This window comes from Salmo salar, unplaced genomic scaffold, assembly GCF_905237065.1.
Source record: "Salmo salar unplaced genomic scaffold, Ssal_v3.1, whole genome shotgun sequence".
NCBI lineage: Eukaryota > Metazoa > Chordata > Actinopteri > Salmoniformes > Salmonidae > Salmo > Salmo salar.
This window is the reverse complement of record NW_025549718.1, coordinates 269,359-292,620: the sequence shown is the minus strand read 5'-3', so window position 1 is coordinate 292,620 and position 23,262 is coordinate 269,359.

Genomic DNA, 23,262 nt, shown 5'->3' with positions numbered 1-23,262 from the left:
TTACAGTATATAACAGTCTGAATGACAGTCCACTACATTACATTATATAACAGTCCACTACATTACAGTATTTAACAGTCCACTATATTAAAGTATATAACAGTCTGAATGACAGTCCACTACATTACAGTATATAACAGTCTGAATGACAGTCCACTACATTACAGTATATAACAGTCTGAATGACAGTCCATTACATTACAGTATATAACAGTCTGAATGACAGTCCATTACATTACAGTATATAACAGTCTGAATGACAGTACACTACATTACAGTATATAACAGTCTGAATGACAGTCCATTACATTACAGTATATAACAGTCTGAATGACAGTCCATTACAGTATATAACAGTCTGAATGACAGTCCACTACATTACAGTATATAACAGTCTGAATGACAGTCCATTACATTACAGTATATAACAGTCTGAATGACAGTCCATTACATTACAGTATATAACAGTCTGAATGACAGTCCATTACATTACAGTATATAACAGTCTGAATGACAGTCCATTACAGTACATAACAGTCTGAATGACAGTCCACTACATTACAGTATATAACAGTCTGAATGACAGTCCACTACATTACAGTATATAACAGTCCACTACATTACAGTATTTAACAGTCCACTATATTACAGTATATAACAGTCTGAATGACAGTCCACTACATTACAGTATATAACAGTCTGAATGACAGTCCACTACATTACAGTATATAACAGTCTGAATGACAGTCCACTACATTACAGTATATAACAGTCCACTACATTACAGTATTTAACAGTCCACTATATTACAGTATATATCAGTCTGAATGACAGTCCACTACATTACAGTATATAACAGTCTGAATGACAGTCCACTACATTACAGTATATAACTGTCTGAATGACAGTCCATTACATTACAGTATATAACAGTCTGAATGACAGTCCATTACAGTATATAACAGTCTGAATGACAGTCCACTACATTACAGTATATAACAGTCTGAATGACAGTCCATTACATTACAGTATATAACAGTCTGAATGACAGTCCATTACATTACAGTATATAACAGTCTGAATGACAGTCCATTACATTACAGTATATAACAGTCTGAATGACAGTCCATTACAGTACATAACAGTCTGAATGACAGTCCACTACATTACAGTATATAACAGTCTGAATGACAGTCCACTACATTACAGTATATAACAGTCCACTACATTACAGTATTTAACAGTCCACTATATTACAGTATATAACAGTCTGAATGACAGTCCACTACATTACAGTATATAACAGTCTGAATGACAGTCCACTACATTACAGTATATAACAGTCTGAATGACAGTCCACTACATTACAGTATATAACAGTCCACTACATTACAGTATTTAACAGTCCACTATATTACAGTATATATCAGTCTGAATGACAGTCCACTACATTACAGTATATAACAGTCTGAATGACAGTCCACTACATTACAGTATATAACAGTCTGAATGACAGTCCATTACATTACAGTATATAACAGTCTGAATGACAGTCCACTACATTACAGTATATAACAGTCCACTACATTACAGTATGTTACAGTCCACTACATTACAGTATATAACAGTCCACTACATTACAGTATTTAACAGTCCACTATATTAAAGTATATAACAGTCTGAATGACAGTCCACTACATTACAGTATATAACAGTCTGAATGACAGTCCACTACATTACAGTATATAACAGTCTGAATGACAGTCCATTACATTACAGTATATAACAGTCTGAATGACAGTCCTTTACATTACAGTATATAACAGTCTGAATGACAGTACACTACATTACAGTATATAACAGTCTGAATGACAGTCCATTACATTACAGTATATAACAGTCTGAATGACAGTCCATTACAGTATATAACAGTCTGAATGACAGTCCACTACATTACAGTATATAACAGTCTGAATGACAGTCCATTACATTACAGTATATAACAGTCTGAATGACAGTCCATTACATTACAGTATATAACAGTCTGAATGACAGTCCATTACATTAAAGTATATAACAGTCTGAATGACAGTCCATTACAGTACATAACAGTCTGAATGACAGTCCACTACATTACAGTATATAACAGTCTGAATGACAGTCCACTACATTACAGTATATAACAGTCCACTACATTACAGTATTTAACAGTCCACTATATTACAGTATATAACAGTCTGAATGACAGTCCACTACATTACAGTATATAACAGTCTGAATGACAGTCCACTACATTACAGTATATAACAGTCTGAATGACAGTCCACTACATTACAGTATATAACAGTCCACTACATTACAGTATTTAACAGTCCACTATATTACAGTATATATCAGTCTGAATGACAGTCCACTACATTACAGTATATAACAGTCTGAATGACAGTCCACTACATTACAGTATATAACAGTCTGAATGACAGTCCATTACATTACAGTATATAACAGTCTGAATGACAGTCCACTACATTACAGTATATAACAGTCCACTACATTACAGTATGTTACAGGCCACTACATTACAGTATATAACAGTCTGAATGACAGTCCACTACATTACAGTATATAACAGTCTGAATGACAGTCCACTACATTACAGTATATAACAGTCTGAATGAAGGTCCATTACATTACAGAATATAACAGTCTGAATGACAGTCCACTACATTACAGTATATAACAGTCTGAATGACAGTCCATTACATTACAGTATATAACAGTCTGAATGACAGTCCATTACAGTATATAACAGTCTGAATGACAGTCCATTACAGTATATAACAGTCTGAATGACAGTCCACTACATTACAGTATATAACAGTCTGAATGACAGTCCATTACAGTACATAACAGTCTGAATGACAGTCCACTACATTACAGTATATAACAGTCCACTACATTACAGTATGTTACAGTCCACTACATTACAGTATATAACAGTCTGAATGACAGTCCACTACATTACAGTATATAACAGTCTGAATGACAGTCCATTACATTACAGTATATAACAGTCTGAATGACAGTCCATTACATTAAAGTATATAACAGTCCACTACATAACAGTATGTAACAGTCCACTACATTACAGTATATAACAGTCTGAAAGACAGTCCTCTACATTACAGTATATAACAGTCTGAATTACAGTCCACTACATTACAGTATATAACAGTCTGAATGACAGTCCACTACATTACAGTATATAACAGTCTGAATGACAGTCCATTACAGTATATAACAGTCTGAATGACAGTCCACTACATTACAGTATATAACAGTCTGAATGACAGTCCATTACAGTACATAACAGTCTGAATGACAGTCCACTACATTACAGTATATAACAGTCTGAATGAAGGTCCATTACATTACAGAATATAACAGTCTGAATGACAGTCCACTACATTACAGTATATAACAGTCTGAATGACAGTCCATTACATTACAGTATATAACAGTCTGAATGACAGTCCATTACAGTATATAACAGTCTGAATGACAGTCCATTACAGTATATAACAGTCTGAATGACAGTCCACTACATTACAGTATATAACAGTCTGAATGACAGTCTTTTACAGTACATAACAGTCTGAATGACAGTCCACTACATTACAGTATATAACAGTCCACTACATTACAGTATGTTACAGTCCACTACATTACAGTACATAACAGTCTGAATGACAGTCCACTACATTACAGTATATAACAGTCTGAATGACAGTCCACTACATTACAGTATATAACAGTCTGAATGACAGTCACCTACATTACAGTATATAACAGTCTGAATGAAGGTCCATTACATTACAGTATATAACAGTCTGAATGACAGTCCACTACATTACAGTATATAACAGTCTGAATGACAGTCCATTACATTACAGTATATAACAGTCTGAATGACAGTCCATTACAGTATATAACAGTCTGAATGACAGTCCATTACAGTATATAACAGTCTGAATGACAGTCGACTACATTACAGTATATAACAGTCTGAATGACAGTCCATTACAGTACATAACAGTCTGAATGACAGTCCACTACATTACAGTATATAACAGTCCACTACATTACAGTATGTTACAGTCCACTACATTACAGTATATAACAGTCTGAATGACAGTCCACTACATTACAGTATATAACAGTCTGAATGACAGTCCACTACATTACAGTATATAACAGTCTGAATGAAGGTTCATTACATTACAGTATATAACAGTCTGAATGACAGTCCATTACATTACAGTATATAACAGTCTGAATGACAGTCCATTACATTAAAGTATATAACAGTCCACTACATAACAGTATGTAACAGTCCACTACATTACAGTATATAACAGTCTGAAAGACAGTCCACTACATTACAGTATATAACAGTCTGAATGACAGTCCACTACATTACAGTATATAACAGTCTGAATGACAGTCCACTACATTACAGTATATAACAGTCTGAATGACAGTCCATTACAGTATATAACAGTCTGAATGACAGTCCACTACATTACAGTATATAACAGTCTGAATGACAGTCCATTACAGTACATAACAGTCTGAATGACAGTCTACTACATTACAGTATATAACAGTCCACTACATTACAGTATGTTACAGTCCACTACATTACAGTATATAACAGTCTGAATGACAGTCCACTACATTACAGTATATAACAGTCTGAGTGACAGTCCACTACATTACAGTATATAACAGTCTGAATGACAGTCCATTACATTACAGTATATAACAGTCTGAATGACAGTCCATTACAATACAGTATATAACAGTCTGAATGACAGTACACTACATTACAGTATATAACAGTCTGAATGACAGTCCATTACATTACAGTATATAACAGTCTGAATGACAGTCCATTACAGTATATAACAGTCTGAATGACAGTCCACTACATTACAGTATATAACAGTCTGAATGACAGTCCATTACATTACAGTATATAACAGTCTGAATGACAGTCCATTACATTACAGTATATAACAGTCTGAATGACAGTCCATTACATTACAGTATATAACAGTCTGAATGACAGTCCATTACAGTACATAACAGTCTGAATGACAGTCCACTACATTACAGTATATAACAGTCTGAATGACAGTCCACTACATTACAGTATATAACAGTCTGAATGACAGTCCACTACATTACAGTATATAACAGTCCACTACATTACAGTATTTAACAGTCCACTATATTAAAGTATATAACAGTCTGAATGACAGTCCACTACATTACAGTATATAACAGTCTGAATGACAGTCCACTACATTACAGTATATAACAGTCTGAATGACAGTCCATTACATTACAGTATATAACAGTCTGAATGACAGTACACTACATTACAGTATATAGCAGTCTGAATGACAGTCCATTACATTACAGTATATAACAGTCTGAATGACAGTCCATTACAGTACATAACAGTCTGAATGACAGTCCACTACATTACAGTATATAACAGTCTGAATGACAGTCCACTACATTACAGTATATAACAGTCCACTACATTACAGTATTTAACAGTCCACTATATTACAGTATATAACAGTCTGAATGACAGTCCACTACATTACAGTATATAACAGTCTGAATGACAGTCCACTACATTACAGTATATAACAGTCTGAATGACAGTCCACTACATTACAGTATATAACAGTCCACTACATTACAGTATTTAACAGTCCACTATATTACAGTATATATCAGTCTGAATGACAGTCCACTACATTACAGTATATAACAGTCTGAATGACAGTCCACTACATTACAGTATATAACAGTCTGAATGACAGTCCATTACATTACAGTATATAACAGTCTGAATGACAGTCCACTACATTACAGTATATAACAGTCCACTACATTACAGTATGTTACAGTCCACTACATTACAGTATATAACAGTCCACTACATTACAGTATTTAACAGTCCACTATATTAAAGTATATAACAGTCTGAATGACAGTCCACTACATTACAGTATATAACAGTCTGAATGACAGTCCACTACATTACAGTATATAACAGTCTGAATGACAGTCCATTACATTACAGTATATAACAGTCTGAATGACAGTCCATTACATTACAGTATATAACAGTCTGAATGACAGTACACTACATTACAGTATATAACAGTCTGAATGACAGTCCATTACATTACAGTATATAACAGTCTGAATGACAGTCCATTACAGTATATAACAGTCTGAATGACAGTCCACTACATTACAGTATATAACAGTCTGAATGACAGTCCATTACATTACAGTATATAACAGTCTGAATGACAGTCCATTACATTACAGTATATAACAGTCTGAATGACAGTCCATTACATTACAGTATATAACAGTCTGAATGACAGTCCATTACAGTACATAACAGTCTGAATGACAGTCCACTACATTACAGTATATAACAGTCTGAATGACAGTCCACTACATTACAGTATATAACAGTCCACTACATTACAGTATTTAACAGTCCACTATATTACAGTATATAACAGTCTGAATGACAGTCCACTACATTACAGTATATAACAGTCTGAATGACAGTCCACTACATTACAGTATATAACAGTCTGAATGACAGTCCACTACATTACAGTATATAACAGTCCACTACATTACAGTATTTAACAGTCGAATGTCCACTATATTACAGTATATATCAGTCTGAATGACAGTCCACTACATTACAGTATATAACAGTCTGAATGACAGTCCACTACATTACAGTATATAACAGTCTGAATGACAGTCCATTACATTACAGTATATAACAGTCTGAATGACAGTCCACTACATTACAGTATATAACAGTCCACTACATTACAGTATGTTACAGGCCACTACATTACAGTATATAACAGTCTGAATGACAGTCCACTACATTACAGTATATAACAGTCTGAATGACAGTCCACTACATTACAGTATATAACAGTCTGAATGAAGGTCCATTACATTACAGAATATAACAGTCTGAATGACAGTCCACTACATTACAGTATATAACAGTCTGAATGACAGTCCATTACATTACAGTATATAACAGTCTGAATGACAGTCCATTACATTAAAGTATATAACAGTCCACTACATAACAGTATGTAACAGTCCACTACATTACAGTATATAACAGTCTGAAAGACAGTCCTCTACATTACAGTATATAACAGTCTGAATTACAGTCCACTACATTACAGTATATAACAGTCTGAATGACAGTCCACTACATTACAGTATATAACAGTCTGAATGACAGTCCATTACAGTATATAACAGTCTGAATGACAGTCCACTACATTACAGTATATAACAGTCTGAATGACAGTCCATTACAGTACATAACAGTCTGAATGACAGTCCACTACATTACAGTATATAACAGTCTGAATGAAGGTCCATTACATTACAGAATATAACAGTCTGAATGACAGTCCACTACATTACAGTATATAACAGTCTGAATGACAGTCCATTACATTACAGTATATAACAGTCTGAATGACAGTCCATTACAGTATATAACAGTCTGAATGACAGTCCATTACAGTATATAACAGTCTGAATGACAGTCCACTACATTACAGTATATAACAGTCTGAATGACAGTCCATTACAGTACATAACAGTCTGAATGACAGTCCACTACATTACAGTATATAACAGTCCACTACATTACAGTATGTTACAGTCCACTACATTACAGTACATAACAGTCTGAATGACAGTCCACTACATTACAGTATATAACAGTCTGAATGACAGTCCACTACATTACAGTATATAACAGTCTGAATGACAGTCACCTACATTACAGTATATAACAGTCTGAATGAAGGTCCATTACATTACAGTATATAACAGTCTGAATGACAGTCCACTACATTACAGTATATAACAGTCTGAATGACAGTCCATTACATTACAGTATATAACAGTCTGAATGACAGTCCATTACAGTATATAACAGTCTGAATGACAGTCCACTACATTACAGTATATAACAGTCTGAATGACAGTCCATTACATTACAGTATATAACAGTCTGAATGACAGTCCATTACATTACAGTATATAACAGTCTGAATGACAGTCCATTACATTACAGTATATAACAGTCTGAATGACAGTCCATTACAGTACATAACAGTCTGAATGACAGTCCACTACATTACAGTATATAACAGTCTGAATGACAGTCCACTACATTACAGTATATAACAGTCCACTACATTACAGTATTTAACAGTCCACTATATTACAGTATATAACAGTCTGAATGACAGTCCACTACATTACAGTATATAACAGTCTGAATGACAGTCCACTACATTACAGTATATAACAGTCTGAATGACAGTCCACTACATTACAGTATATAACAGTCCACTACATTACAGTATTTAACAGTCCACTATATTAAAGTATATAACAGTCTGAATGACAGTCCACTACATTACAGTATATAACAGTCTGAATGACAGTCCACTACATTACAGTATATAACAGTCTGAATGACAGTCCATTACATTACAGTATATAACAGTCTGAATGACAGTCCACTACATTACAGTATATAACAGTCCACTACATTACAGTATGTTACAGGCCACTACATTACAGTATATAACAGTCTGAATGACAGTCCACTACATTACAGTATATAACAGTCTGAATGACAGTCCACTACATTACAGTATATAACAGTCTGAATGAAGGTCCATTACATTACAGAATATAACAGTCTGAATGACAGTCCACTACATTACAGTATATAACAGTCTGAATGACAGTCCATTACATTACAGTATATAACAGTCTGAATGACAGTCCATTACATTAAAGTATATAACAGTCCACTACATAACAGTATGTAACAGTCCACTACATTACAGTATATAACAGTCTGAAAGACAGTCCTCTACATTACAGTATATAACAGTCTGAATTACAGTCCACTACATTACAGTATATAACAGTCTGAATGACAGTCCACTACATTACAGTATATAACAGTCTGAATGACAGTCCATTACAGTATATAACAGTCTGAATGACAGTCCACTACATTACAGTATATAACAGTCTGAATGACAGTCCATTACAGTACATAACAGTCTGAATGACAGTCCACTACATTACAGTATATAACAGTCTGAATGAAGGTCCATTACATTACAGAATATAACAGTCTGAATGACAGTCCACTACATTACAGTATATAACAGTCTGAATGACAGTCCATTACATTACAGTATATAACAGTCTGAATGACAGTCCATTACAGTATATAACAGTCTGAATGACAGTCCATTACAGTATATAACAGTCTGAATGACAGTCCACTACATTACAGTATATAACAGTCTGAATGACAGTCCATTACAGTACATAACAGTCTGAATGACAGTCCACTACATTACAGTATATAACAGTTCACTACATTACAGTATGTTACAGTCCACTACATTACAGTACATAACAGTCTGAATGACAGTCCACTACATTACAGTATATAACAGTCTGAATGACAGTCCACTACATTACAGTATATAACAGTCTGAATGACAGTCACCTACATTACAGTATATAACAGTCTGAATGAAGGTCCATTACATTACAGTATATAACAGTCTGAATGACAGTCCACTACATTACAGTATATAACAGTCTGAATGACAGTCCATTACATTACAGTATATAACAGTCTGAATGACAGTCCATTACAGTATATAACAGTCTGAATGACAGTCCACTACATTACAGTATATAACAGTCTGAATTACAGTCCATTACATTACAGTATATAACAGTCTGAATGACAGTCCATTACATTACAGTATATAACAGTCTGAATGACAGTCCATTACATTACAGTATATAACAGTCTGAATGACAGTCCATTACAGTACATAACAGTCTGAATGACAGTCCACTACATTACAGTATATAACAGTCTGAATGACAGTCCACTACATTACAGTATATAACAGTCCACTACATTACAGTATTTAACAGTCCACTATATTACAGTATATAACAGTCTGAATGACAGTCCACTACATTACAGTATATAACAGTCTGAATGACAGTCCACTACATTACAGTATATAACAGTCTGAATGACAGTCCACTACATTACAGTATATAACAGTCCACTACATTACAGTATTTAACAGTCCACTATATTAAAGTATATAACAGTCTGAATGACAGTCCACTACATTACAGTATATAACAGTCTGAATGACAGTCCACTACATTACAGTATATAACAGTCTGAATGACAGTCCATTACATTACAGTATATAACAGTCTGAATGACAGTACACTACATTACAGTATATAACAGTCTGAATGACAGTCCATTACATTACAGTATATAACAGTCTGAATGACAGTCCATTACAGTATATAACAGTCTGAATGACAGTCCACTACATTACAGTATATAACAGTCTGAATGACAGTCCATTACATTACAGTATATAACAGTCTGAATGACAGTCCATTACATTACAGTATATAACAGTCTGAATGACAGTCCATTACATTACAGTATATAACAGTCTGAATGACAGTCCATTACAGTACATAACAGTCTGAATGACAGTCCACTACATTACAGTATATAACAGTCTGAATGACAGTCCACTACATTACAGTATATAACAGTCCACTACATTACAGTATTTAACAGTCCACTATATTACAGTATATAACAGTCTGAATGACAGTCCACTACATTACAGTATATAACAGTCTGAATGACAGTCCACTACATTACAGTATATAACAGTCTGAATGACAGTCCACTACATTACAGTATATAACAGTCCACTACATTACAGTATTTAACAGTCCACTATATTACAGTATATATCAGTTTGAATGACAGTCCACTACATTACAGTATATAACAGTCTGAATGACAGTCCACTACATTACAGTATATAACAGTCTGAATGACAGTCCATTACATTACAGTATATAACAGTCTGAATGACAGTCCACTACATTACAGTATATAACAGTCCACTACATTACAGTATGTTACAGTCCACTACATTACAGTATATAACAGTCCACTACATTACAGTATTTAACAGTCCACTATATTAAAGTATATAACAGTCTGAATGACAGTCCACTACATTACAGTATATAACAGTCTGAATGACAGTCCACTACATTACAGTATATAACAGTCTGAATGACAGTCCATTACATTACAGTATATAACAGTCTGAATGACAGTCCATTACATTACAGTATATAACAGTCTGAATGACAGTACACTACATTACAGTATATAACAGTCTGAATGACAGTCCATTACATTACAGTATATAACAGTCTGAATGACAGTCCATTACAGTATATAACAGTCTGAATGACAGTCCACTACATTACAGTATATAACAGTCTGAATGACAGTCCATTACATTACAGTATATAACAGTCTGAATGACAGTCCATTACATTACAGTATATAACAGTCTGAATGACAGTCCATTACATTACAGTATATAACAGTCTGAATGACAGTCCATTACAGTACATAACAGTCTGAATGACAGTCCACTACATTACAGTATATAACAGTCTGAATGACAGTCCACTACATTACAGTATATAACAGTCCACTACATTACAGTATTTAACAGTCCACTATATTACAGTATATAACAGTCTGAATGACAGTCCACTACATTACAGTATATAACAGTCTGAATGACAGTCCACTACATTACAGTATATAACAGTCTGAATGACAGTCCACTACATTACAGTATATAACAGTCCACTACATTACAGTATTTAACAGTCCACTATATTACAGTATATATCAGTCTGAATGACAGTCCACTACATTACAGTATATAACAGTCTGAATGACAGTCCACTACATTACAGTATATAACAGTCTGAATGACAGTCCATTACATTACAGTATATAACAGTCTGAATGACAGTCCACTACATTACAGTATATAACAGTCCACTACATTACAGTATGTTACAGGCCACTACATTACAGTATATAACAGTCTGAATGACAGTCCACTACATTACAGTATATAACAGTCTGAATGACAGTCCACTACATTACAGTATATAACAGTCTGAATGAAGGTCCATTACATTACAGAATATAACAGTCTGAATGACAGTCCACTACATTACAGTATATAACAGTCTGAATGACAGTCCATTACATTACAGTATATAACAGTCTGAATGACAGTCCATTACAGTATATAACAGTCTGAATGACAGTCCATTACAGTATATAACAGTCTGAATGACAGTCCACTACATTACAGTATATAACAGTCTGAATGACAGTCCATTACAGTACATAACAGTCTGAATGACAGTCCACTACATTACAGTATATAACAGTCCACTACATTACAGTATGTTACAGTCCACTACATTACAGTATATAACAGTCTGAATGACAGTCCACTACATTACAGTATATAACAGTCTGAATGACAGTCCATTACATTACAGTATATAACAGTCTGAATGACAGTCCATTACATTAAAGTATATAACAGTCCACTACATAACAGTATGTAACAGTCCACTACATTACAGTATATAACAGTCTGAAAGACAGTCCTCTACATTACAGTATATAACAGTCTGAATTACAGTCCACTACATTACAGTATATAACAGTCTGAATGACAGTCCACTACATTACAGTATATAACAGTCTGAATGACAGTCCATTACAGTATATAACAGTCTGAATGACAGTCCACTACATTACAGTATATAACAGTCTGAATGACAGTCCATTACAGTACATAACAGTCTGAATGACAGTCCACTACATTACAGTATATAACAGTCCACTACATTACAGTATGTTACAGTCCACTACATTACAGTATATAACAGTCTGAATGACAGTCCACTACATAACAGTATATAACAGTCTGAATGACTGTCCACTACATTACAGTATATAACAGTCTGAATGACAGTCCACTACATTACAGTATATAACAGTCTGAATGAAGGTCCATTACATTACAGTATATAACAGTCTGAATGACAGTCCACTACATTACAGTATATAACAGTCTGAATGACAGTCCATTACATTACAGTATATAACAGTCTGAATGACAGTCCATTACAGTATATAACAGTCTGAATGACAGTCCATTACAGTATATAACAGTCTGAATGACAGTCCACTACATTACAGTATATAACAGTCTGAATGACAGTCCATTACAGTACATAACAGTCTGAATGACAGTCCACTACATTACAGTATATAACAGTCCACTACATTACAGTATGTTACAGTCCACTACATTACAGTATATAACAGTCTGAATGACAGTCCACTACATTACAGTATATAACAGTCTGAATGACAGTCCACTACATTACAGTATATAACAGTCTGAATGAAGGTTCATTACATTACAGTATATAACAGTCTGAATGACAGTCCATTACATTACAGTATATAACAGTCTGAATGACAGTCCATTACATTAAAGTATATAACAGTCCACTACATAACAGTATGTAACAGTCCACTACATTACAGTATATAACAGTCTGAAAGACAGTCCACTACATTACAGTATATAACAGTCTGAATGACAGTCCACTACATTACAGTATATAACAGTCTGAATGACAGTCCACTACATTACAGTATATAACAGTCTGAATGACAGTCCATTACAGTATATAACAGTCTGAATGACAGTCCACTACATTACAGTATATAACAGTCTGAATGACAGTCCATTACAGTACATAACAGTCTGAATGACAGTCCACTACATTACAGTATATAACAGTCCACTACATTACAGTATGTTACAGTCCACTACATTACAGTATATAACAGTCTGAATGACAGTCCACTACATTACAGTATATAACAGTCTGAGTGACAGTCCACTACATTACAGTATATAACAGTCTGAATGACAGTCCATTACATTACAGTATATAACAGTCTGAATGAAAGTCCATTACATTACAGTATATAACAGTCTGAATGACAGTACACTACATTACAGTATATAACAGTCTGAATGACAGTCCATTACATTACAGTATATAACAGTCTGAATGACAGTCCATTACAGTATATAACAGTCTGAATGACAGTCCACTACATTACAGTATATAACAGTCTGAATGACAGTCCATTACATTACAGTATATAACAGTCTGAATGACAGTCCATTACATTACAGTATATAACAGTCTGAATGACAGTCCATTACATTACAGTATATAACAGTCTGAAAGACAGTCCACTACATTACAGTATATAACAGTCTGAATGACAGTCCACTACATTACAGTATATAACAGTCTGAATGACAGTCCACTACATTACAGTATATAACAGTCTGAATGACAGTCCATTACAGTATATAACAGTCTGAATGACAGTCCACTACATTACAGTATATAACAGTCTGAATGACAGTCCATTACAGTACATAACAGTCTGAATGACAGTCCACTACATTACAGTATGTTACAGTCCACTACATTACAGTATATAACAGTCTGAATGACAGTCCACTACATTACAGTATATAACAGTCTGAGTGACAGTCCACTACATTACAGTATATAACAGTCTGAATGACAGTCCACTACATTACAGTATATAACAGTCCACTACATTACAGTATTTAACAGTCCACTATATTACAGTATATAACAGTCTGAATGACAGTCCACTACATTACAGTATATAACAGTCTGAATGACAGTCCACTACATTACAGTATATAACAGTCTGAATGACAGTCCACTACATTACAGTATATAACAGTCCACTACATTACAGTATTTAACAGTCCACTATATTAAAGTATATAACAGTCTGAATGACAGTCCACTACATTACAGTATATAACAGTCTGAATGACAGTCCACTACATTACAGTATATAACAGTCTGAATGACAGTCCATTACATTACAGTATATAACAGTCTGAATGACAGTCCATTACATTACAGTATATAACAGTCTGAATGACTGTACACTACATTACAGTATATAACAGTCTGAATGACAGTCCATTACATTACAGTATATAACAGTCTGAATGACAGTCCATTACAGTATATAACAGTCTGAATGACAGTCCACTACATTACAGTATATAACAGTCTGAATGACAGTCCATTACATTACAGTATATAACAGTCTGAATGACAGTCCATTACATTACAGTATATAACAGTCTGAATGACAGTCCATTACATTACAGTATATAACAGTCTGAATGACAGTCCATTACAGTACATAACAGTCTGAATGACAGTCCACTACATTACAGTATATAACAGTCTGAATGACAGTCCACTACATTACAGTATATAACAGTCCACTACATTACAGTATTTAACAGTCCACTATATTACAGTATATAACAGTCTGAATGACAGTCCACTACATTACAGTATATAACAGTCTGAGTGACAGTCCACTACATTACAGTATATAACAGTCTGAATGACAGTCCACTACATTACAGTATATAACAGTCCACTACATTACAGTATTTAACAGTCCACTATATTACAGTATATAACAGTCTGAATGACAGTCCACTACATTACAGTATATAACAGTCTGAATGACAGTCCACTACATTACAGTATATAACAGTCTGAATGACAGTCCACTACATTACAGTATATAACAGTCCACTACATTACAGTATTTAACAGTCCACTATATTAAAGTATATAACAGTCTGAATGACAGTCCACTACATTACAGTATATAACAGTCTGAATGACAGTCCACTACATTACAGTATATAACAGTCTGAATGACAGTCCATTACATTACAGTATATAACAGTCTGAATGACAGTCCATTACATTACAGTATATAACAGTCTGAATGACAGTACACTACATTACAGTATATAACAGTCTGAATGACAGTCCATTACATTACAGTATATAACAGTCTGAATGACAGTCCATTACAGTATATAACAGTCTGAATGACAGTCCACTACATTACAGTATATAACAGTCTGAATGACAGTCCATTACATTACAGTATATAACAGTCTGAATGACAGTCCATTACATTACAGTATATAACAGTCTGAATGACAGTCCATTACATTACAGTATATAACAGTCTGAATGACAGTCCATTACAGTACATAACAGTCTGAATGACAGTCCACTACATTACAGTATATAACAGTCTGAATGACAGTCCACTACATTACAGTATATAACAGTCCACTACATTACAGTATTTCACAGTCCACTATATTACAGTATATAACAGTCTGAATGACAGTCCACTACATTACAGTATATAACAGTCTGAATGACAGTCCACTACATTACAGTATATAACAGTCTGAATGACAGTCCACTACATTACAGTATATAACAGTCCACTACATTACAGTATTTAACAGTCCACTATATTAAAGTATATAACAGTCTGAATGACAGTCCACTACATTACAGTATATAACAGTCTGAATGACAGTCCACTACATTACAGTATATAACAGTCTGAATGACAGTCCATTACATTACAGTATATAACAGTCTGAATGACAGTCCATTACAGTATATAACAGTCTGAATGACAGTCCATTACAGTATATAACAGTCTGAATGACAGTCCACTACATTACAGTATATAACAGTCTGAATGACAGTCCATTACAGTACATAACAGTCTGAATGACAGTCCACTACATTACAGTATATAACAGTCCACTACATTACAGTATGTTACAGTCCACTACATTACAGTATATAACAGTCTGAATGACAGTCCACTACATTACAGTATATAACAGTCTGAATGACAGTCCACTACATTACAGTATATAACAGTCTGAATGACAGTCCATTACAGTATATAACAGTCTGAATGACAGTCCATTACAGTACATAACAGTCTGAATGACAGTCCACTACATTACAGTATATAACAGTCCACTACATTACAGTATGTTACAGTCCACTACATTACAGTATATAACAGTCTGAATGACAGTCCACTACATTACAGTATATAACAGTCTGAATGACAGTCCACTACATTACAGTATATAACAGTCTGAATGAAGGTCCATTACATTACAGTATATAACAGTCTGAATGACAGTCCATTACATTACAGTATATAACAGTCTGAATGACATTCCACTACATTACAGTATATAACAGTCTGAATGACAGTCCACTACATTACAGTATATAACAGTCTGAATGACAGTCCATTACAGTATATAACAGTCTGAATGACAGTCCATTACAGTACATAACAGTCTGAATGACAGTCCACTACATTACAGTATATAACAGTCCACTACATTACAGTATGTTACAGTCCACTACATTACAGTATATAACAGTCTGAATGACAGTCCACTACATTACAGTATATAACAGTCTGAATGACAGTCCACTACATTACAGTATATAACAGTCTGAATGAAGGTCCATTACATTACAGTATATAACAATCTGAATGACAGTCCATTACATTACAGTATATAACAGTCTGAATGACAGTCCATTACATTAAAGTATATAACAGTCCACTACATAACAGTATGTAACAGTCCACTACATTACAGTATATAACAGTCTGAAAGACAGTCCACTACATTACAGTATATAACAGTCTGAATGACAGTCCACTACATTACAGTATATAACAGTCTGAATGACACTCCATTACATTACAGTATATAACAGTCTGAATGACAGTCCATTACAGTATATAACAATCTGAATGACAGTCCACTACATTACAGTATTTAACAGTCTGAATGACAGTCCATTACAGTATATAACAGTCTGAATGACAGTCCCCTACATTACAGTATATAACAGTCTGAATGACAGTCCTCTACATTACAGTATATAACAGTCCACTACATTACAGTATATAACAGTCCACTACATTACAGTATATAACAGTCTGAATGACAGTCCACTACATTACAGTATATAACAGTCTGAATGACAGTCCACTACATTACAGTATATAACAGTCTGAATGACAGTCCACTACATTACAGTATATAACCGTCTGAATGACAGTCCATTACATTACAGTATATAACAGTCTGAATGACAGTCCATTACAGTATATAACAGTCTGAATGACAGTCCACTACATTACAGTATATAACCGTCTGAATGACAGTCCATTACAGTATATAACAGTCTGAATGACAGTCCACTACATTACAGTATATAACAGTCTGAATGACAGTCCATTACATTACAGTATATAACAGTCTGAATGACAGTCCACTACATTACAGTATATAACAGTCTGAATGACAGTCCATTACATTACAGTATATAACAGTCTGAATGACAGTCCCTTACAATACAGTATATAACAGTCTGAATGACAGTCCACTACATTACAGTATATAACAGTCCACTACATTACAGTATGTTACAGTCCACTACATTACAGTATATAACAGTCTGAATGACAGTCCACTACATTACAGTATATAACAGTCTGAATGACAGTCCACTACATTACAGTATATAACAGTCTGAATGAAGGTCCATTACATTACAGTATATAACAGTCTGAATGACAGTCCATTACATTACAGTATATAACAGTCTGAATGACAGTCCATTACATTAAAGTATATAACAGTCCACTACATAACAGTATGTAACAGTCCACTACATTACAGTATATAACAGTCTGAAAGACAGTCCACTACATTACAGTATATAACAGTCTGAATGACAGTCCACTACATTACAGTATATAACAGTCTGAATGACAGTCCACTACATTACAGTATATAACAGTCTGAATGAAGGTCCATTACATTACAGTATATAACAGTCTGAATGACAGTCCATTACATTACAGTATATAACAGTCTGAATGACATTCCACTACATTACAGTATATAACAGTCTGAATGACAGTCCACTACATTACAGTATATAACAGTCTGAATGACAGTCCATTACAGTATATAACAGTCTGAATGACAGTCCATTACAGTACATAACAGTCTGAATGACAGTCCATTACAGTACATAACAGTCTGAATGACAGTCCACTACATTACAGTATATAACAGTCCACTACATTACAGTATGTTACAGTCCACTACATTACAGTATATAACAGTCTGAATGACAGTCCACTACATTACAGTATATAACAGTCTGAATGAAGGTCCATTACATTACAGTATATAACAATCTGAATGACAGTCCATTACATTACAGTATATAACAGTCTGAATGACAGTCCATTACATTAAAGTATATAACAGTCCACTACATAACAGTATGTAACAGTCCACTACATTACAGTATATAACAGTCTGAAAGACAGTCCACTACATTACAGTATATAACAGTCTGAATGACAGTCCACTACATTACAGTATATAACAGTCTGAATGACACTCCATTACATTACAGTATATAACAGTCTGAATGACAGTCCACTACATTACAGTATATAACATTCTGAATGAAGGTTCATTACATTACAGTATATAACAGTCTGAATGACAGTCCATTACATTACAGTATATAACAGTCTGAATGACATTCCACTACATTACAGTATATAACAGTCTGAATGACAGTCCACTACATTACAGTATATAACAGTCTGAATGACAGTCCATTACAGTATATAACAGTCTGAATGACAGTCCATTACAGTACATAACAGTCTGAATGACAGTCCATTACAGTACATAACAGTCTGAATGACAGTCCACTACATTACAGTATATAACAGTCCACTACATTACAGTATGTTACAGTCCACTACATTACAGTATATAACAGTCTGAATGACAGTCCACTACATTACAGTATATAACAGTCTGAATGAAGGTCCATTACATTACAGTATATAACAGTCTGAATGACAGTCCATTACATTACAGTATATAACAGTCTGAATGACAGTCCACTACATTAAAGTATATAACAGTCCACTACATAACAGTATGTAACAGTCCACTACATTACAGTATATAACAGTCTGAAAGACAGTCCACTACATTACAGTATATAACAGTCTGAATGACAGTCCACTACATTACAGTATATAACAGTCTGAATGACACTCCATTACATTACAGTATATAACAGTCTGAATGACAGTCCACTACATTACAGTATATAACATTCTGAATGAAGGTTCATTACATTACAGTATATAACAGTCTGAATGACAGTCCATTACATTACAGTATATAACAGTCTGAATGACAGTCCATTACATTACAGTATATAACAGTCTGAATGAAAGTCCATTACATTACAGTATATAACAGTCTGAATGAAAGTCCATTACATTACAGTATATAACAGTCTGAATGACAGTACACTACATTACAGTATATAACAGTCTGAATGACAGTCCATTACATTACAGTATATAACAGTCTGAATGACAGTCCATTACAGTATATAACAGTCTGAATGACAGTCCACTACATTACAGTATATAACAGTCTGAATGACAGTCCATTACATTACAGTATATAACAGTCTGAATGACAGTCCATTACATTACAGTATATAACAGTCTGAATGACAGTCCATTACATTACAGTATATAACAGTCTGAAAGACAGTCCACTACATTACAGTATATAACAGTCTGAATGACAGTCCACTACATTACAGTATATAACAGTCTGAATGACAGTCCACTACATTACAGTATATAACAGTCTGAATGACAGTCCATTACAGTATATAACAGTCTGAATGACAGTCCACTACATTACAGTATATAACAGTCTGAATGACAGTCCATTACAGTACATAACAGTCTGAATGACAGTCCACTACATTACAGTATATAACAGTCCACTACATTACAGTATGTTACAGTCCACTACATTACAGTATATAACAGTCTGAATGACAGTCCACTACATTACAGTATATAACAGTCTGAGTGACAGTCCACTACATTACAGTATATAACAGTCTGAATGACAGTCCACTACATTACAGTATATAACAGTCCACTACATTACAGTATTTAACAGTCCACTATATTACAGTATATAACAGTCTGAATGACAGTCCACTACATTACAGTATATAACAGTCTGAATGACAGTCCACTACATTACAGTATATAACAGTCTGAATGACAGTCCACTACATTACAGTATATAACAGTCCACTACATTACAGTATTTAACAGTCCACTATATTAAAGTATATAACAGTCTGAATGACAGTCCACTACATTACAGTATATAACAGTCTGAATGACAGTCCACTACATTACAGTATATAACAGTCTGAATGACAGTCCATTACATTACAGTATATAACAGTCTGAATGACAGTCCATTACATTACAGTATATAACAGTCTGAATGACAGTACACTACATTACAGTATATAACAGTCTGAATGACAGTCCATTACATTACAGTATATAACAGTCTGAATGACAGTCCATTACAGTATATAACAGTCTGAATGACAGTCCACTACATTACAGTATATAACAGTCTGAATGACAGTCCATTACATTACAGTATATAACAGTCTGAATGACAGTCCATTACATTACAGTATATAACAGTCTGAATGACAGTCCATTACATTACAGTATATAACAGTCTGAATGACAGTCCATTACAGTACATAACAGTCTGAATGACAGTCCACTACATTACAGTATATAACAGTCTGAATGACAGTCCACTACATTACAGTATATAACAGTCCACTACATTACAGTATTTAACAGTCCACTATATTACAGTATATAACAGTCTGAATGACAGTCCACTACATTACAGTATATAACAGTCTGAGTGACAGTCCACTACATTACAGTATATAACAGTCTGAATGACAGTCCACTACATTACAGTATATAACAGTCCACTACATTACAGTATTTAACAGTCCACTATATTACAGTATATAACAGTCTGAATGACAGTCCACTACATTACAGTATATAACAGTCTGAATGACAGTCCACTACATTACAGTATATAACAGTCTGAATGACAGTCCACTACATTACAGTATATAACAGTCCACTACATTACAGTATTTAACAGTCCACTATATTAAAGTATATAACAGTCTGAATGACAGTCCACTACATTACAGTATATAACAGTCTGAATGACAGTCCACTACATTACAGTATATAACAGTCTGAATGACAGTCCATTACATTCCAGTATATAACAGTCTGAATGACAGTCCACTACATTACAGTATATAACAGTCTGAATGACAGTCCACTACATTACAGTATATAACAGTCTGAATGACAGTCCATTACATTACAGTATATAACAGTCTGAATGACAGTCCATTACAGTATATAACAGTCTGAATGACAGTCCATTACAGTATATAACAGTCTGAATGACAGTCCACTACATTACAGTATATAACAGTCTGAATGACAGTCCATTACAGTACATAACAGTCTGAATGACAGTCCACTACATTACAGTATATAACAGTCCACTACATTACAGTATGTTACAGTCCACTACATTACAGTATATAACAGTCTGAATGACAGTCCACTACATTACAGTATATAACAGTCTGAATGACAGTCCACTACATTACAGTATATAACAGTCTGAATGACAGTCCATTACAGTATATAACAGTCTGAATGACAGTCCATTACAGTACATAACAGTCTGAATGACAGTCCACTACATTACAGTATATAACAGTCCACTACATTACAGTATGTTACAGTCCACTACATTACAGTATATAACAGTCTGAATGACAGTCCACTACATTACAGTATATAACAGTCTGAATGACAGTCCACTACATTACAGTATATAACAGTCTGAATGAAGGTCCATTACATTACAGTATATAACAGTCTGAATGACAGTCCATTACATTACAGTATATAACAGTCTGAATGACATTCCACTACATTACAGTATATAACAGTCTGAATGACAGTCCACTACATTACAGTATATAACAGTCTGAATGACAGTCCATTACAGTATATAACAGTCTGAATGACAGTCCATTACAGTACATAACAGTCTGAATGACAGTCCACTACATTACAGTATATAACAG